This window comes from Apteryx rowi, unplaced genomic scaffold (assembly GCF_003343035.1).
Source record: "Apteryx rowi isolate R43461 unplaced genomic scaffold, aptRow1 scaffold_14, whole genome shotgun sequence".
NCBI lineage: Eukaryota > Metazoa > Chordata > Aves > Apterygiformes > Apterygidae > Apteryx > Apteryx rowi.
In genome coordinates, this window is record NW_020447641.1 from 158,808 (window position 1) to 179,607 (window position 20,800).

At 39.4% G+C, this 20,800-nt stretch overlaps 1 long non-coding RNA gene across 2 annotated transcripts in view; it reads left to right on the forward strand.

Annotated features, from left to right (window-relative positions):
- The first annotated feature begins 1,480 nt into the window (after nucleotides 1-1,480).
- Nucleotides 1,481-20,800, forward strand: part of LOC112961941 — a 115,396-nt gene continuing 96,076 nt past the window's right edge. The window contains exons 1-2 of one of the 2 annotated variants that reach the window (XR_003252167.1): nucleotides 1,481-2,273; nucleotides 5,773-20,366. This is a non-coding gene — a long non-coding RNA (uncharacterized LOC112961941). The remainder of the gene's footprint in view (nucleotides 2,274-5,772; nucleotides 20,367-20,800) is intronic. The other variant, XR_003252168.1, reaches the window with a different exon arrangement.

A 20,800-nucleotide genomic window follows, 5' to 3' on the forward strand; every position in this document is an offset into this window, starting at 1 on the left:
ATTCATTTCAGTACTACTACATGCAGGGTTATATGTTCAGGAACAAAGAAACTCGTAAGATGTAAGAACACTAAGATGTTTTCCACTGTCTTGAAAATTCTGGTGCTGAGGAGATCTTGAGAGTCATGCTGGACAATCAGCTGAATATTAACTTTGAGAGCAAATCTGTAGCTAGAGTGGCTAATGTGATCTTAGGAAATATCAATAGGATTCCTGAGTAGGTCTAAACAGATTTAAACTTCCTCTGTATTTTGGAATGAATGCAACTCTTGTGGGAAATAGTTTGTCCAGTTTTGCTGGCTATGTTTGAAAAAGGATGCTAGAATCTGAGCTGAATGTTATGAGAAGAATGATAGAAAGACTTAATGTTTAGAAACCATATTCTACAGAAGGAGCTCAATTTATTTAACTACTTAGTTAACTTTTAAGTGATTCCTTGGGGGTGGTTCATAAGTAACAGAAATTTGACAATAAAGGGCTTCTTAATTCAGCTAAGTGATAATGAAAGTCAGTGACTGGAAGCTGAAAGTTGGAATTACTTCACACTGGAATAGAGGCAGATTTTTAACGGGGATGTTACGTAGCTAATGCAACAAGGTCTGAGTGCAGTCTCCATTGCTGCAGACTTACAAAAGCAGACTTCTTTGGCTTTATAATCAATGGACAATAATTTCTGAGGAGTGGCTAAGGCAAAATGGTGAAAGTCATGGCAAAACCTTACAAATTTCTTAGCGCGCTCAGGAAAATGGCAAATAAGATGTTACAAAAATAGTTCAGTCAAGGATCCATCAAACTTGTCAGTATTATTTGGGCATTTCTTACTGAAATAAGGGTATTGCAAATCCCTGACATGGAGCTGGCATTACTCATCTCCAGCCATTTTGCCACCTCACCTGCCAGAAACGTTCTTTGCTGTCCCACAGTTTCTCTAGAGCAATTTTTAAGTTGTGACAACACCTCAGCTTCCCCTAGATTCTCAGAAGGTACTTTTTGGTTTTAATGAAACATTTCCCTGTTTTTTTGTGAAGATACAGTTGTCTAGTGACTGACAGACACAAGTAAGAGTGCAGGTAGGAGTAGGACTCTTCCCTTAAACTAAGTTTACTTAAGACTTACACCCAAACAATATACTTACATTCAACTCTACATCTACCTCTTTACATGTAATTAGCATTGGATGAATGAAAACAGGTGAAATTATTCACATTTTTGTTAGAAATAAGATAACTGTATGTTTTGTGGCAATAGTAAAAACATTGACAAAAGCAAGAAACCAAACCAAACAGTTTTCACCTCCAAAATGAATCAATACATCCAATACACAGTTCCTAGTAATTTATTTAAAGTCTTTTATATTTATATAAAATTATATATATAATATATACAATAATACTTATATATATAATAGGACATATATATTTCACTGTGTAATTGAAACCACTGTTTCCAGAATTTTTTTAAATTCCCTACCAATATTTTTTCAAATTTCTTCTGACTTGTTGCACTACCAGAAGAAATTTGAAAAATGTAACACATCAGAATTTGCTATTTGTCACAGGTAGGTGGTATTCTTAGCAGTTATCTGTCAGTATTATAGTAGCAGCTACAGCCCTATTATATTGACTGCAGAACATATTTATAGAACATATATATTATGACAGTTGCTGAATCCACTTGCTTGCAACCTTCATTTTTGAACTTTGTACTTTTTAAGCAGTCTTTTATAAAACAACCAGCAATTTTCAAATGGGGACTGGATCTGCCAGTTGTTTGGTCGTCTTAATTATGAAAATACAAGGGTAAGGACTGAGTGTCTTCTCATTCTCTTACTATGAGCCTAGACCAAGAGTGAATGAGTTTCTGTCAATGGAGCTACACCGGCGTAAAACAGAAGAGAATCAGACCCACTCCACTATGGATTTCCTGTTTCCTGTCTGGCAGATAGGGAAGATAGTGCTTTCCTAGCTCAGAGGGAGGGAGTGCCATTAATGTGGAATAACTCCCTGCACAGCAGTTTGGATGAGATCTGAATCCACGATCTAGCTAAGTGACAGTCATTTGGTAAAATAAGCATCGGAAAAAAATCACTTGAAGCAACCTTTTTGGCTCACAGATATTCATGAAAAATAACAATTGCAACCAACCAGAGCAATAATGGCATACTACCAAAACTGTGCTACGAAAGCATAGGACATCCTAGCCCCGAAGAGCACTGAAACCACTGCTTGTCTCCTGTTGAACCCTGGAAGTTTTAAGCAAGTGCTTACCATAAGGTATGAGCTGTTTGTGTTTGAAAGGGTCTCTCTATTCTGTATTATTTCTGTTGCAATGGGCTGCTGTGCCCTACTGGTCACCATAACTTATTTTTGATGAATTATTCTGGATGGCACAGACCCAGTAAGAGGCTAATATACTGTAGTCATCTTTAGCAAATGTGATCTGCCCTTGAAGAGTCTCCTATGTTAATCTTTTTATGATATCACTGTTCTTTTTCAGGAGTAGGTGCATTTGCTAAGTGCAACCTGCCCCTGTCAGTTTGCCAAGGGAAGGTCCTGTCATGTGATCTAGTGTTGCTCAAAAAAATGTCTCAGTGTTGCCTGGCTGGTTTCTCAATTCTTTGCATGCTGAGGCTATTTGAATATAGCAGGCTGGCTGTCTTCAGTCGGGACTATAGTTCAGATCTCATCTCGGTACCCTTCAGAGACCAGATGTTATGCATTAGCAGATGACAGCATTGGGTTTGGTGATGAGGAGTGGCGTTTTTCAACCTGTGAGGCTGGAGGCTGAGCCAGGGGCTGCCGTAGTGCTTCTCCTGAGTCACAGCTTGTGCAAGACTCCCTGCCTGTTTTGATACAGAAGGGAAAATGCAAACAATAGGCAGGGCTTCTGGTAAATCTTATGTCTCCTTGGGTTCAGGGTTTCCTTAGGGGTCAGCTTGATGGCATGGAGATGAATTAGCAGGGGAATAATAGCACTTCTCTCACTTGGCAGAAGCACCTGCTCTGTTGCGTTACAGCAGTATCACTGCCTCAGCTTAATCTTTGTGAAAAGGATGCTTGCTGCAGCAGGCAAAACTGCTCTTTACAAATGCAAAGATTTTGCATGACGGGCTCAGCACATGTGACGGGGTCAGACTTTCAAGAGGACTCAATCAGCTCTTGTTGTGATGCTTAAGGGCAGAGTTTTCTGAAGACCCAGGGCAATGCGCTCTGAACAGAGAAGAGCTCTAGCAGCTCTGCCTCTGTCAGCGGTGCTGAGAGTCTGTTGCTGTGTGCAAGGAGCAAGCCCAAGTCCTCTTGTTTTCGGAGGGGCTGTTTGTTGGCTCTTGAAAGGAAAAATGTGACTGAAAAATGTCAGTTTCTGAGCTTCCAATCTGCTATTTAAATCCTTGTACTTTGGTGAGTGGTAGTCAGTGGTGATAATCGTTGTATGGTGCATATACAGCACAAGCCACCTAATACTGAGGAGAAGGGATAACAACAGCTCTTTCTAGTTGCTTGTGTATATCAGCAAAGTATGTGACTATGAATGTAAGATCCACAAATCCAGATAGTCCTCTTATGCAGGTACCTTGATAAATACACCCCTTTCTTTCAAAGAACTGTTCGCTGACAGAACACAGGCTGTGCAGAGGCTTCTATGGCTGCTGAAGCATATTGTGTTCCAGATATACTAGTTGTTTCACAAACACTTGGGCAGGTGATGGTCTCTCCTGTGAGCTTATAAACTCAGAAAATAAAAGGGGCCTTCATAAAAGGCTTGGCTTTGAATCTGCAATGCTTTGTATGTGCTACCCTTTTTGATAATGTTAGAGACTATAGCTATACTGGGCAAAGTGCACTGTGTTAGAAAACACGTATTTAATGTACCTTAAATAATATAACATGATTCAGTGTAAGCTTAGTGTGACCAAAGATCATCAAGAGTTAGCTAGACCTAGTTAGCATTCCACTCCTTTAACTTTAACTAGATAACTCATATTTAAACTCAGCTGTCCCTGTTTATTCTAGATAGTGGCATGTTTTATGGTGCTTGTAGTGTTTTTTACAAGGAGTACCTTCCCCAGATTGGAAAAGGACAGAGAACACTGCCTGAAAGGATACAAAATTTAATAGAAAAGGTAGGGCATGGTGAGTCATGGTCCTGAACACTCACAACATGAGAGTAAACTGAATTTTTTCATTAGCAATCACAGGGATTGGCAGAAATACATACCTCACTGTGGGAGATTTAGTTTGTCTGTAGTACTGGCAGTGGTCTGCTGTATGAGGAGATGGGGGAAAAATTAACCCCAGAAAGGGAAATGCAGACCAGAAAAAAAAATTAAAAAATATACAGGAAGCCTGCTATTTCCTGTTGATTGGTTTGATTTCATTTTATTTTTGGCACTGTTTCATGTCAATGACTAGTTTATAAATGTGGCTTCATTCCTCTGAAAACATTCAAACAGAGCAAGCTTGAACTTCTGGATGAGATCTTATTGCAAAGGTAACCCCAAGAAAACATAACAGGGAAGAGATGAAGAGAATCAGAGATCATGGTGAACACTAGGAAAAAGTTGGCTGATAAGTGAGAAAGTAGGTTGCTGAAGAAGCAGCATGATTTATAATTTGGTCTTTTGGTTGGCCAATGGCAGGTATATAATAACAAAGCTAGAAAGCTCTTTCATGAGCTGTTCAGTTCCCATGCTGGGAATGAGGCAGGGCTTGCTCAGCTGATACCTCATTCTGACAGATAAATTGTGTTACAAGAAGAACTTTGAGCAGAAGTCAGTGTGGCATCAGTAAGAATAATAACTGAGTAAATCCATACCAATCACTATTTGTAAGAGAAGTGAGAGCATGGAAAGGTTAACTGACAGCACATCTAGTATTACTGGTTCAGCTGGAGTAAAGGAAGCACTTTCAAAACAGGAAATGCAGAAACTGGCCTTGCTCCAGGAACGAACCTGCTAGGTCTTGTAGATGTCAGCTGTCTGAAGTGGATGGGTGGAGTCTACACACATTTCATCAGATCCTGGCAGGGTCTATACTGCCTTTGAAGAGAGCTGGATTGTGTTCTGGCAGGTAAAGATGGGATGGCACACTATCTTAGCGTGGAAACAACACAATGACACAATCATCAGGCTGCATGAAACTCAGTGAGAGCAGAGGGACAATGTCTGAGCTGGGATTTTAATGTAAGAGATAGTTCTCCCTCCTCTGGAGTCCTGGTGTAATGATGGTTTTCTGTGACAGCTGCTAGCAATTCCGTTTGCATGTTTTTCTGCTGGATGAAACTAATGTTGCCAAGGAAGTGTTCATAGGTGCTTGAGTACCATGGCTCTGASAGCCACGTGAGTACCAGCACATAGTTCACAGTTACTGATTCTGATCCTTCCAGCCTGCAGCATAGTAAAAGTGGTATTAACAAATCAATGTGGCTAGGACTTAATTATAGCTGAATCTCATTACATAGAGCCTGATTCTCTACATCTGTTCAACAGTACAGATCTAGCCTAACACCCCCCAAATCTGATGTGTAACCTTGACAGAGTTACTTCAGGTTTATGTGAGCATAAATAACGCAGAGAATCAGGCCTGCTATTCATGAGCAGCTCTGAGCACTGTCGACTCCACTGTTGATCAGCATTAAGTTCCTAAGAGCTTTAGTCCACTGAGTTACAGTACCGAGTTTGCTCTTGGTGGGGGAAAAAGGTAGCTTTAATTATTTGGAGAGATCAAATTTGTTAAGGAGGTTCTGACTATGCAGTCTAATTTCTCTTCTTTGTAGCATGTCCTGAGATGTTCCAAGCTTGGACTGGAGAAAGGGCCGGCTAAACAGCTTATCTCGTCCGTGCTGAGGGAGCCAGCCAGAAGAACATTACCCTTTTAATGCTCGGAGTTGACTGGAAAGCTAGAAGTAATTTTCAGTAGGACAGATAAAAGAAGATTTTAGCTCATTCATAGGCTCCTGGGGGTAGTCTTCTAAAATAGCTTTTCTTCTGGTTATCTTTCTAAAGCTACACAAACAGTCTTTACACCCCTAGCATGGAGTTTGTAAGGAAGATTGAGTATCATTGTCTGTTGCTTTGATAGATGTAGAATTATACTAGGAATAAACAACTTAGATCTATCCTCTACCTGGGAGCCTTTGAAAAGCTGCTCGTTGATGGGAAGTATCACTTCTTACGCACTTAGTTCCCACCTCAAAGAAGGTAATTTCTACGTATTCCGTGAACCTCTTGGAAAGAACCTATTTATTTTGAAAGAAAACTTTTTGAACATCAACAAAAAATATCACTTGGAGAATGGACTGTGACCGTCTTTATGCTCATAGCCTTGCACAGATCATAGTCCATGTTCCAAAATAGCAGTCATCCTTTATTACTTTAAGCATCTCAAAGATCTAATTCCTAAGTAAAATTTTTTGGTAAATCTGGTGATAGATTTAGTTTATTTTTCATTTCACTATGTGAAAAGAACACCTTGCAATATAAGGAGTAATTAGAAAAAATTCTCATCTTTCAGTCCCATCATAAGGAATTTCTCTTATTGAATTTGCTGACTTTTTTGGACTCCAGTGAGTAACCTCAGGGCATGCTGATCTCTGTTATGCAGGGGCAGAGAAAGCAAAGAGCACCAGAAAAGGAAATATTTGTAGTTGAGAACATGTAGTTGCAAGCTGTGCCCGGGCAGATCCAAGGTCAAGGTGTCTGCCTTGAGACACAGAATCTTTATGGGAAATGGCAGCTAGGGATTAAGTCTATAGCAGAATATATTTGTCCCTGCTCAAATACAAGACAAACTGCATTCATATGCTTCACTATGCTGAGTTACTCTGCAGCAGTAGGGAGTATCTGCCAAGCAGTTTTTTGAAGAGGATAAATCTTTGGTCTCTAACAGCAGCATGTGAACAAATGACAGTCAAGACACATCAGCCTGGTTATTCTGCAGTCAACTGGGAGATCTGTACTCATTGCATTAAGGGAGGGGGAAATATGATTACCTTGGTGTCTCCTGAGTCTTTTAGCTTTCATTTTTGGCTAGTCAGCCATAACCAAAACAAACAAGGCCAAATTCATCCTTGGGTATCTTTGAAGTTAGCAGAGTTATAGTTGTATTAAGTCCCGATTTTGTTAGTATAATGATTGTGCTAAGTCTTGCAGGAGAATCCCCTTTTAAGAACTTTTCTCTAATGGAATGCAATCTTTAGCATGGCTTTTCATTATTCATCATGAGTCACCTTCCTGCTTGTTCAAAAGTTGCATTTGCAAAGAAGTGGTCTTGTCTTTTCTCAGTTTTCAGTGAGATACCAGAAAAAGCATATGAAAACAATTGAGAATCATGGTTAAGCCCATCAGTACACTGTAGTTTAATGAGGAGATGGGCCATTTAGGATACAGGTCATTTCACTGACAATATTTTATTTCCATTACTGCATTTAAAGGGCTCCTAATGCCCAAAAGACTTCATGAGGTTCCTTCTGCTATTACAGAATAGATAGAATACTTCAAATACGGGCAGTGCTGGCTCAATATGGGAAAAGCAGGGGTCCTCTCTTTACCTCATCCACTCTGTGGGGTATCAAAAGTGAAGATAGGCCTGACGTCTTTGCTGTCTTAGGCCTAGGTTACAACCAGTATCGCTAGCAAGGAAAAATGTCTGTTCTTCTTTCTCACCCTTAATGCAAGGACTGATTTTTATCCAACTCTTGGGCTGACGCACAAAGTAGTAGAAGTTGTTTGTAGAAATGTCCACATGATACCCTAGGACAATCCAGATTCAGACTTTTTCTACGGGCTGCTACATATTCCTTGGGACTGCTGCTTCTTTGAAGAACGAGATTAGCTTTTCTACACCTGACAATCCCCGTGCTAGATTTTGATACCATGACTTTAGCATCACAATATAATGATTTCAGTAGGACTGACACACATCACTTACAAGCTAGAGCAAGTTACAAATACTTGGCATTCCGGTGTATATAGCAGACAAATAGTTACCTTCAGGTACTTGATTTTGGGAGGCCATCACACCTAAACTCTAACTGATGGCAAACCCAAACTGGTAGGCAAACGTTTTGTTAGTTTTCCCTATTTGTTCTCTTCCATATAACAGCTGCTGTATTTTCCAGCTCACTGTTTCCTCAACTAGCATTGCTAACAATAGCTGTTTCCAGACTAATGGAAACTTTCTTCTGAATGAAGCAAGTTGTACTGCCATCTATTTGAAAATGGAAAACATTTGTACTCTTTATATACAAAGAAATAAGATCTTACCATAAATATAGAAGCAAAGCACTGTTTGTGCCCAGATCTCAAATATGTCTTTGGAATAGCTGTGAGCTGGAAAAATGTTTGGCAATATGAAGGAGGATGAGTACTCTAAACAACTCATCATGAAATGGAGAAGATTATTCTCTTATTTTGCTTCTTGAGCTCTTATTCCCACAGGAGATGGCCTTTTGAAAAAGGAAATGTGGCAAACAGGAAAAGCAGGCATTTAAGGAAGAAGCAAGACTGTAGCCTGAATTGTTGGCTTGGCCTTATCACATTCTAGTTAGAGGAATGGAATATGAATGGATTCACACCCAAATTCCACTGCAGTCATCAGCAGAAACTTTAGCACTGGGCATGGGGGCCACGTGTCCACTGCCATGTGGAGCTGTTAAAGTGCAAGGAACTCTTATCCTGTGTCCTGACATAACTTTAGTTGGTTGATCCAGTTCTGCAAATGGGAAATGGTCAGGCGTTATGGGGGCAATGACAGTGCCTGGAGATGCCTGTAACATACTTTAAAGAGGGGCCTTGTGTGGTTTTGGGGATAGAGATTCATGATGCTACAAATCTGGCCCTTCTTTATTCTCTCTTCAATATTTTTAGGGCTCCCAAAACAGCATGGCTGCTGTCTTCCTTCTTTTTCTGCAGTCTGCAGCCAGAGGGTGGCATGGCATTGCATTAAGGATATTAAATGCTGAGCTCTTCAGCAATTTCTCACATGTATGCAGTGTATACAATAACTTATAGTTAAGGCAGTTTTTTGGATGCAGGATGCCTCAGTTAGAAAACAGACCCACAAAAATGAAACTACAAGTAAGCAGACATGTAAAAATGTTCCAATTTTCTGTGATGAGCTATAGACCAGATACAGTTTGAAATAAATATTAATATCTTGTGATCTCCCTGTTCTTAAAACAAGAATAGTAAATGGAGATGGAACATCAGCTGAATGCATTGTTTGTCATTCTGGTTATGGTTATACATCACAAGGGAAGAAGTAAAGAAACCAGCATAAAGGTTTATTTAACTTTACTTGCATGTTTAAATAGGCTGTTTAAATACTAGAAATGGTTGCTTTTAGGAACAGGGGATGCCAAGAGTCACCCATCACTTGATGTCTGGTCACCCAGCAGACGTTTTGAGAAGTTCAGGAACTCTGCAGTGGCTCCTGTGTATTATTTTTCATAAGAAGGTGAACAAGAGGCCTGTCAAGTGCTTGCTGTGTCAATGATCCCTCCAAAGCCTTTTCCTGCAGTTGTCAATTGCCTGGAAATTGCTATGGTATGCTTATTTCATGGATTTTATTACAGGCCAAAGGTAAGTATAGTGTTATAAAGTAAACCAGGAAAAAATTTACCTCTTGTCCCATTATTTAATTTGTCCAGAGGTCTACACTGACTTTTTATTCAATGCTTGAGTTGTCTGAAGTGGAAAATGATATATGAATTTAAGAATTAGACTATTAGCACAGCACAACTGAATTTCAGTTCATTTATGCCACAGTAAATCTATAATCAAATACTTCTGATCCTGTTTGCACTGTTCCATGCTCTTTCAATTTTGGACTAATGTTATTACCATCTGTTAAGCATGAGACCTTTCTGTGCTGGGAGCATTGCTTATCAGATCTGGTAATCTTCCTGTTGAAATCTCTCTCAGTCAACAGATGAAGTGGCATGATTATTGAATCTTCCTAGCTACTCGCTAATAGGTAAGTGCTGCTCATTAGAGCTCTTCCTTTCATACTCACTGCTTGCTATCTAGTATTTGGGAAACTTGTTTCTTGTAATCTATTTAGTAATCTGTATGACCAAATGTACTTTAAGGTGTGCAGAAACAGGGATTAAATAGAACAGGAGAAAGATGTTGTCTGTAGTGGAAGCAAAGGAAACTTTTCCAAAAGGATAAGTAAAGCATCAGTGTGAAAAGCTATAGATACAAACATCTATAACTACATCTTTACAGTGTTTGCTAGGAATCACACTGTCCACAGCCCTGTATGGAAATGTACAGTGGAGAAAAATCTGAATCTGTATTTCTACACTGGATCGTGAGCTGTGTCTTTCTGAACAATCTCTCTGGAATTCCAAAGCTTGAAACAAATACAAGAAGCTCGCATGAGTCTTAAGTCATGAGCATGTTCTGTAAGTGCCAGCTTACTCTGATTGAAATGTAAAGTTGATTTGTACTTTTACAGAAAATACCATGTGGAAACAGCTGGGCAGGCGCTGAACTGTGATTACTGCTATTGAGTCCCGCTATGTAGCGCTGCTGCAAATTGTGTACACTGATATCCCATAGTCAAACAGGCTGTTATTACTGTCACTCTGCGTCAGTACAGGACTTCCCCTCAACGCTCCAGCCTTCCTACCCTCTTCTGAACCCTTCTACCTTCACAGACTTTAATGACGTGACCTATTATGCCTTTTCTTTGCTGCTTGCAAATACTTATATTAGTGAAATCATACAGGCTCCTGCTGCTCTGTGTGCAGATAAACTTTGCTATCAGTTGTGTAGCTAGTTGTGACTGATTTATACAAGTCCCATCCTGAACCCTGAGGGTGATACAGACAGTGCCAGGCAATCACAGCTCTGCTATTTGCTATCTGACTTTTGCTCTATATAGCCACGTTCTGTGCATTTCTGATGCGGTTCCACCAGGAATCCTGATGCAGTAAATGTTTGTCTGTTTGGGTGTGACAGCAGCAGATGAACTCTTTGGGAGCTCCAAAGTGAAATCAAATCCTCCAGAAGTGTCCTGCTAAAGTCTTCATGGCTACGGATATTTCTAATGTGCTGCTGGAAGTTGGATTGTGGCATATCTTCCCTCTGTGATCTGAACCTACTATGACTTGATTTGCTATGTCATAATTCATGCTGGGGTTTATCTGAGGATCCGTTCACTGTGGTGGGCCAGTCTGAGACATGTCTTCATGGCGGTCGCAGCTGGCCAGTGGCTATCGCTACCCAGGGGAGATAATAGCAGGTGATCTTTAAAAAGTATTTTTCTGGTACAAAGTAGAAGAGGAATAGCACTATTGCACAGCTGAAAAACTGGAAAGCCTTATGTTCATCTAGACCCTAGATTTCTGAGAGGAGTTTACGATGCCGCTTCAGCCAACAGGAGCATGCAGACACTTGGACAACTTCAGGCATCCTTTCCTGAGGAAGAAAGCTACTGAAATCAGTGGTAATTTGTTGGACTAAAGCTGCTAGAATTTGACTTCAGTCTTCCCTGTGCCTGGGGCTGAATTTATTTTCATTTTTTAAGTGAGTGGTATTTCTAAAATCATAGTCGGTGAAAATCTTCACTGTGTATCAACTGGCATCTGCTTAATTTCTCTCGCAGGAAGTTAGCAAAGTCTAACTTTGAGATAGGCATCTTGAGAATAAACTACTCCCGTCCCAGTACTGATTAGGAGATTATGGGAGAGTATCCTTCTACTAATTCCATGTACAAATTCGCTACAAATTTAAGATAGAGGCTGGGTTTCCTCTGCAGTCATTGGAGTTGGGCAAATCCAGAGGGCGCTTCCGCCATTCATAAAATAGATGAGCTGCTCTCTAAAAGCGCGTCTCCCTCTGCTGACTACAGAGCCTCTTTCTGCTGTACTTGTTTTCCTGTTGACAAAACAATGTTCTTGATTCCTTGTAAAAATTCCAGTTTAGGATATTTCTAATATGTGGGAAATGAAAGTCCACAGACTTTGCAAATATATTAAATCACATTTTAACATGAGCAGAAGCAGCTGTATTACATTTTCACATTACTGTACGTTCTTTATTCCCCTAATGTGAGCATTCAGTTGTCTCAACTGTGTTGGACTGCTGAATGCTGTCAAACTGAGGAATACAAAAGTGCCATCTTGGCACAGAACCACGACCTAGCTACGTCTGTTGTCCCGTCACCAACGCTGCACAGCCCAGCGCAGATACTGCTGCCCGCGGCTGCCAGCCCCACAGCAGGCGGGGAGGGAATACTCCACCCTTCCGCCTTCTCTGCTGGCCCGCTCCCTGATCTGCACCAATGAATGACTGCCTTGAATTCTGAAACATTAAATATTTTTTCTATGTAGCTGATACCTGAATTGTACTTGAATGTTCTGGAAATAACTGCTTAGTCCTTTTCTTAATATTTAATCCTAGGCTTCAATGGTCTCATGTGACAGCAGGTTCTGCAGTTTGTTTACACAGTGAGTGTGAAAGTATTGCATTGTATAAGTTTGATTTTCCACCTTTCACTATTATGGAACGCCTCCTTGCTTTTGAACAGAGACGCACACAGATTAGGAGTTTCTAATGTTCCTGATTTTCTGTCTACTCTTTTCTGCATCATTTTTAAAACAGAGTGATCCTAATAGTATCTGTTTTCCAGGGAAGAATGTCTTTTCTGTCCTTCCCCAAGTCTGTTCTGGTTCTCCAAAATCCTTTCCATAGATGCAGCAAACAGAGTGCGTGTAATATTCTAGACAAATTTGTGCCAATGATTTCTCATTCTAACATCATCTTTGCATTTTTGACTACAGTTGTGCACAGAAATACTTTGTCACTGATCTGCCTGAAATAATGCTGATATCCTTTTCCTGAGTAAATACTGCCATGTAAACATACCTACTAATTCAGCTAATTTGGAGTTCAGCAAGTGTACTAGTAATTCACACTTTTTCCTCCAATGAAGCTTGCATTTATCAACTTTGATCTTCCTTTCTTATTATTATGTCCATTCACCTAGTGTGATTGGATCCTTTTGTGCAATAATTTCATTTTTTCTTCTGCTGTGCATAGTGCATGTTTATTGATAATTGGACTGAGATTCTACATTCCTAGGTAGATATAATAATCCATTGTAATCTGTGTAGGAACATTTTTAATTAAATTTGTAACTAAGCATATGAGGGGAAAAAATGCAATATATTATGCTGTATTTATTATTTAAATAAAATAATGAACACTAACATCCATAGTTAAATGAGTGCGAAAGAGAAAAGCGTGGGTAATTTTTAAATCAGTTTCTAATAAATTTGTTTATTTCTGTGAAGCTGGCAAATGTCTGTACCAAAACAAATCCAAAAGCGTAGATGTCCAGGATTATAATTTACCACAACATAGGCACAAATGGCTATAGTTAATTTACTTCTCTGAGAGTTCATTTTGAAATGAAAATTCAGAGCATCAGTATTAAAGTAGGATGTGAGCAAAAGGAAAACAGCTAATGGAGACTCACTGTCTTGCAAAAGAACATGCATTTAAAAGAAGCCCTGTATGTGCAAGAAAATTTGATAGACAAAGTGAGGGGTTGGGGGGGGGCATCTAAAAACACAATAGAGAAAATTTGAAGGGAGATGGAAATAAAAAAGTGGTTTGAGGGTTTAATTTAGAGAGATCAGAGAGAGAAGATTGAAAGACTGAAACTATCTGTGTTCAGCAACTTAGAGAAGACTGAGGTGCCAGAGTGTCTGAGAGGTAAAATAACTGATGTTGAGAGTGAGCAAGGCTGGGCAGAAGTTATAACTCATAAAGGCTAGGGACTGAGCAGTTTGGTCAAACACGAGCTTTGTGAGAATGCAACTTCTGATAGTGGAATTGAGACATAAAACATGTGACAGAAAACCCTGCATGTGGGACTTTGAAGGGACACCATTGCTGGATATAACTCTGATGCCCTAAGTAGGTACCCAAAGAAAGGCAAAAGTCTACTTCGTTTTTACTTTTTCACTTTCCCAGTGATGGCCCTCCTCACCATGCTTTTTGCTGCCTTTCCTGAATATATAGACTGATTAAACTAGAACTGGCTAATTAGACTGCTGTGTTAAAATAAATAGTTGTGGTTCTGAGAGTGAAAAGTTGTGGTTCAAATTAAAGCCAAAGCACACAATTTCTGTATCTCTGTAAGATGTGCATGCTGCTCTGTTGATGGTCAAGTCCTTCCTGTGACCACAATGATTTTTCTTTAAACCAGTACTAGAGACTGATTTTCAAAAATGTCAGACAGAAGCAAGTTTAGAACAGTCGGATTGAATTTAACTACATTTCAATACCCCTTTATCCTCTCTTCTTCACCTGTCTTTCCATCTTCTCTCCCTGCTCTCCTCTTGTCTCCTAAGAACAGTTACAGTCACACAGATATTTTAGAATTTGTATAGTTCTGACTTTGAAACCGATACTCTTCTATTGTGAACTGGCACAATTGCATTGAAGGTATGCTGGATTAATCCAAATAGTGCTCTGTCCTTTTCTTCCACATCTGGAAGTGCAAGAATTCTTAATCCAAATCCACACCATAATTGTTGATACATAAACTAGGCAAATTTTCCTTAAAATAAGTAATAGAAAAGCAGAATGAAGTGCAGACTCAAAATACTACAGAAAGACACAAATTTTGATAGCCACATTTTTTAAGAGTAGTATGCAGCCTAAACAGACTTTAAGAAGCTGGGATCTTACCTTTTTTGTCTTTGATGTGCAGAAACAAAAGCATCAGACTGCATTTGGTGTCACATTTATCACTACCACGTTGCAAATGACAACAGGGTAGAGATTGAAAGGAGAAGTACAGCTGGAGATGATAAATCCCTCTGATACTGTATTATTGTTCCTTATTCATGCACACATCCCTTTGAAGTTTGACCTTCTTTCATGGAGTTAAGAAAAGTAGATGGAGAAAGATATTTTAGAAATGCCCACGGTAGGGCTAAAAAATACTTGCTAAAGATATTTCCTCTAATAAATCAGTTATCATCTAAGGGATCTACTTGTGTTGCTTGCCAGTTATAGTCTAGTAAATATTTAACTTACTAAATGTGACAGTTGAGGCTGTGTGATTTATAAGTGGGTGTAGGCTTTACTTTGGCATTTACTGTGGCCTTTTGTTCTGGACAAAGCCCAACTAAAATAGCAGTTGAGGTAAAGATCACTGTGATTTACTGTAATTTCTGGACTGATAAAAATGCTAGGTAGGTTGTAAAGGTCATTTTTAATAAAAATGAAAATCTTTCCCATCTCAAGAACTATTATAATTTAAATAAATATATTAACAGTCTTCAGGAAAAATCATAGCAAATGCATTTTAAAATTGAACTTCTGTGATCAGGAATGCATCTCAATTTTCTTAGGGATATGATGAGAAGGCTATATAGGATATGGAAACAATGTATGTTTTGGTTCATGGAAAAATGCTTTGTAAGCAATAATTTCATGGCAACTGTTCAATTTTCCCATGTCATCTTTCATGACACCTTGATTTATAGATCCTGTGGTGGGTGAAGAATGAAAGGAAGCATGGCTCCATATTTGACAGGATGCCATTCATGGCTCTCTGAGCCGCATCTCAGATTGTGCAAGATCCAGCATACATTTCCTTTACAGACAATGTCTGCATTGAATTGGCAAAGGATTTGGCCAAAAGAATGTGCACTCTCAAATGTTCATGTTGTATATTAGACAGCTTGAAAATCTGTAAAAGCTTCTTCTCTAAGCAGGCCCCTCGGGAGCAAAGACTTTGGGATGCAGGCAGCTTGGGGAATAGGTCAGAAATGTGAATGGCATATGCTGACTGCGGTAGAGGTTTAAACTCAGGGGTTAGGGAATCTGAAATGGCTGTCTTTAAATTATCATAAAGAGACAAGTTTATTTTAGTTCTTTCCAGACTGACAATTTGGAATCTCTGAGATGCTGAAATATTCAGTGGACAGGTGGGATACTGTTCTGTATTTTTTAATATAAGATAGGTTAGCACAGGAATTATTTATTCACACAACACCAGCTGTATGGCAGTCTGGGTCCAAGTCTATGATACTTGTCCTGGGTGATACAAGCCTTACTCTTCAAGCAACGTTCCCCATTTCCCAGGGTGACTCTTGCAGCACACGATTGCCAGCTGTAAGTAAGGCTGCCACAGCCTGCTCTTTGCTGATGGGGAGATCTGCTGATGTATGAGACTCACTAGTGCCGGGGTTTTGGTCTCCTACCAGCAGAGCTGAAGGCTAGTGAACTGTCGTAGCACCACCTCCTAGCCTTCCTTCTTAATTCATGCTCCAATATTTGGGGTAGGTAAACTTAAGGAACTGAAAACATGACTTTGTAGGTGTCCTTTCTACAGCTTGTGGAGGTAAAACTCCTAAAATCCCATGCCGGTTGTGTGTGTATATAAAACCACAGCTATTTGTCTTCAGGAGAAAGATAGGAAAAATATGTTAAATACTGACATGGAAATAATTAAAAAAAATTTTTTTTTTTTTTTTAGTATCTTCTGCTAGAATGAGTGGGATGTCAACTGCTTTATGCAAGATTTGCATCTTTAGATTGCACAGGTGCCCAGATGCTGTTATTTTCAGAATATTTCCTATCAAAAATGATACATTACGTTTAAATCTTGTCAGAGTATCTGTAGTGTATCTGGCGATAGTGTGGATTGTATCTTGACAAAATAATTTCTAAAGGTTGTATTTAAGTACCTCACCTACAAGGTGTCGTGCGATGAAGTCTCCCTCTTACGGGATCTCTCTGGTATTACAGGGACTTGCGCCGAGTCCCCGCAGTGCTCGCGCGGGGCTGCGGGAAGGGGCCCTGCGGGCGCGGGGGGCAGGTGGGCCGCGGCGCTGGGCCGCGACAGCCCCGAGCGCCCCGCTGAGCTGCAGCAGAGCTGTGGGAGCCGCGTGTCTGCGAGACGTGCTGTTGTTGGATAGCTGCTGAATGACTTGCGGGAAATCGGCAAGGAAAAATGATTAGCGATGTTTCACTATCAGATAAGAAACAGAAATAGAGGCTATCCCAAATGCTTATTTTCTTGGCACCTCAGAATGGCAACTAGCAGAAGGAAAGGAACAGTGAATCTCAAGCTTAATTGTTAAATACTTAATGCCTCAAGAGAATTATTTTTAGAGCAACTTAAGAGTCCTAATTCATTTAAAAAGTGCATACGTATTACTTCAACAGAAACAATATAGCTTATTTTTGGATATTTCTCTTTTATATCCTTTTTGAATATCTATGAAAACATACATACTGGATTATTTTTTGCTGTAGGCCTGTCAGCCTTTACAAAGTGAGTCGGAAGTGTAATTATGAGATTATAATAATAAGATTTTATATGCACCCCTGTAATATGTTAGACTTACTTTGTGGCATATTAAAGCATTACTAGCAAAGGTTTATTTTTGGTCCATTGTGAATGCTTCAATTAAACTGGAATAGACTACTCCCTGAATAAACATTGGTGTTTTACTAACATATATATGCAGTAACTGACAGCAGTATTTGGATCTTAGTTTGGATCTCTTCTGAATGCATGCATCTCTGATTACACATACACTGGAAATACCTGTATCTGGAATCTTGGAAATTGGAGGCCTATTGCAACATAAAGTAGAAGCATGTAGAGGGCACAGTGAAATGCCCTCAACTCTGTCCTGGCCAGATTGCTGTCACAAGATTTCCAGGGCAGCTCTGTATGGACAGAGTAGCAGCAATCAATAAGAAGCATAGTAAAGCCAAAGGTCATCAGGAAGATGATTTTGATGCACAGAAAAAAAAAGATTACTGTCAAAAGCACATGGGAATGTAACAAATATACACAAATATTCAGAAAAGACTGGACAAAACAGAGCAGTACCCACCAGACTGTGAATGGTATGAAAACCTCCCTTCCCTTATATTATAAACATTTTCTTATTTATTCATGGAAACATGTCCTGGGTCTGTATGATGCAAAAACAGGAACATGCTGTTTATGCTCTACAGCTTTCATTTGGGGCAGACATGCAAAAATATTCATAGATATACATTAAGACCACAAATCACATTGACTTGACTTTATATTGAGACTCTTGTCTTTATAAGGTAGTGTTGGTAGCTTGAAAGCATCTTAATATTATTTCTTAGCTTATCTGAGAATTTTGTTTCCAGAACTGCTATACAGTATCATAGATGTGATAATACAGTCTTCATGACTTTCTTTTGAGTCTTGCTGCTATTGAATCTTAAACCAAAACAGCTTTAAAGCAAAAGAACATCTTTTTTTTTCCTTAGTTTCCTCTGTTTTTCTCTGTTAACAGATCATCCAGAAGGGGTAGCATGGTGGGTTGGCATGTGAACAACTCAGAGAAGTTGATGTATTTTTACTTCATTATTTTTTGTCCAGCTGATCAGATATCAGAGGCAATAGCAAAATATGTAAAGCCTCCATTTTCCAGTATATTTCTCATAAATGCCACCTAATTCAGTGAGGATCTCTAGATACTTCTTTAAAATGGGGATGCTGAAATGCAGATTTACAGCTTGACTTGAAGTATACACAGATTTGAAAGTTTCATCTGTGATAATCAAGAATTGATCCACTTTGATAAGAATTGTGTTTCATTTGGTGCCAGATCACCTCTCACATTAGTATTCTTGAAATCAATTTCTATGTTACATTTGATAATATATTGTTTGATTTTGTATTATGTGAAGGTGATCCAACCTTAAAGTGTCATTTCCTATGTGTCATTTTACTAGAGGAAGAACTGCCAAACTTTCATCTGAAACACTGGAGTTCCCCTCTGAATTTGATTTTGATTCTCAGTGTTAGGATTCTGGGCTAAATTAGTTGCCTGCTTTTGAAGTGCGTTGTAAACATTTTCAAACAAATGAATACAGTAGTTAATGTCTTCCAGCCTCTTCTAGAGTGCTGTAAAGAATGTACTTTGAAGTTTTGTAACTATATTTCATTTCTATCTCAGTAAAACAAGAATTTTATTTCTAGCTAGGCATATCAAAATACATTCAATTATTTTTTTGTGACAAAACCTAGATACAGACAAACAAGCATGTTAAAGGTCTTCAGCCCCCAAAAATCCTATCCCTATTTTTCTCAGCTGAATGTCACTGGAGAAGGAGCCAAGACAGTGGAGTAGAAAGGGAGTGCTAGTTTACTAAACAGCCTATCTAGGCCAGCATACCTTTTGGTGCCCAGCTTTGTGGCTTCATGCTGAATAGCTGTTCTCATTCAATTAAAATATAAAAACAGATTTCCCTCTTAGAGGGAGTAAAATTACTTTAGATTATCTTATTGCATTATCTCTAATTTGAAAAATTGCATGTCAATCTGTTTGTCTTTCACATAGCTTCACCTCACTTGGGAAGACACATCTTGATCCCGCTTTGAGGTGTGTGTCTGGGCATCATGCAGAGCATATTCTGTTTCTCTGTGTGTTCTGCTATGAGTTCCTCGCACTGAAATACTTCCACTGTGTCTAAATCAGTGGTTTAGTTCAGATCAGGAGTGTGCTTCTGAAGCCAATCTGATTGTCCTGCTAACCATGCTTTGATTCACATCACGGAGCAGTCTTGGGGTGCATTTACTGGATCTCTTTCAGGTGCAACTGAAGAGGAAATGCGTTCCAGGAGTCCGTCTAATGCTCCCCAGCTGCACTCAGTCCGTAATGGCACCTGAGCAGTTCTTGTCTGCGGTAACCCTCCCTCAGCCACTCCTGGTGTGAATGTCAGGTCCTCAGCACCAACTGTTTAATTCAACAGATCCATTTCCAGTGGACCCCCCACTATTTGCTAGCGTAGACATGGCCTCCATCTTATTAGTGTTGTTCCTTTTAGCAGAGGCAGTGTCTTTCTCTTTGGGTTTGGGAGGCCAAGGGGAAATGTCGCTTAACAATTATCTTTCTGTGAGACCACACATCCAGTTGCACCTTCTCTACTACAGGAGGGAAGGAGGAAGGAAATCAGTTCTCTGCCAAAGAAGCAGAGCCCAGTCTGAGTGTTTACTGAATATGTGRCTGGTAGTTCAGTGCTAGGATTCTGCTTTGCCTAAACTAGAGAAGCTGGGATCAACTGTGTTTGGGTTTGAATATCCTCAGAAACTTGGTCTAGAGCTTAACTTCAGGCATGTCTCTCCTAGAAAAGTAGGGGAGTAGAGAAAAACACAAAAAGAGATTTGTCAGCAGCAGGGAAGTGATGCAGGGAAGCAGCATGGAGCAGTCTCCTATAAATAACTCTCTGGAGTCTTCTGGGACACATTTTCATTTTCATTTTCACTTTCTTTCTTCCCTTCCCAGGAACCTTCTCCCAAAAAGGAAGTGATAGAGACTGACCTTCTGATGTCACCTTTATTCAGGTAGTATCTTTTTTGAGAGAGCTTGACTCTAGCGAGACTAAATGAAAAAAAAATTTCAGTAATGATGAATTAATGCTGCCCTAATGGAATGTTCCTAGATGGACTGGAATTTAATGCTGTGGCTGTGTAACAAATTTCTTTATTTTAATGAGGTAAACAAAGTAACTGCCCTTTACATCATACTATTAACAGGCTGAATTTGATTAAATTAGAACGGAAGCAATTTGCAGACTGAGGCAAATATATTGTGGAAACACCGAGTTCAAGATCAGTGGCATAGCAAAGATTTCTAGGTATAAATCATAGCCACAGGAGCCTAAATAAAATTAAATTTGAAAAGCTGCCCACATTAGCAGATTGTGTTGTTGATGCTTCTCCAAGGTTTTTTCTTTTTTTCTTTTCCCCTCTGTAAAAGCTTGGTTTGAGTTCTTTAT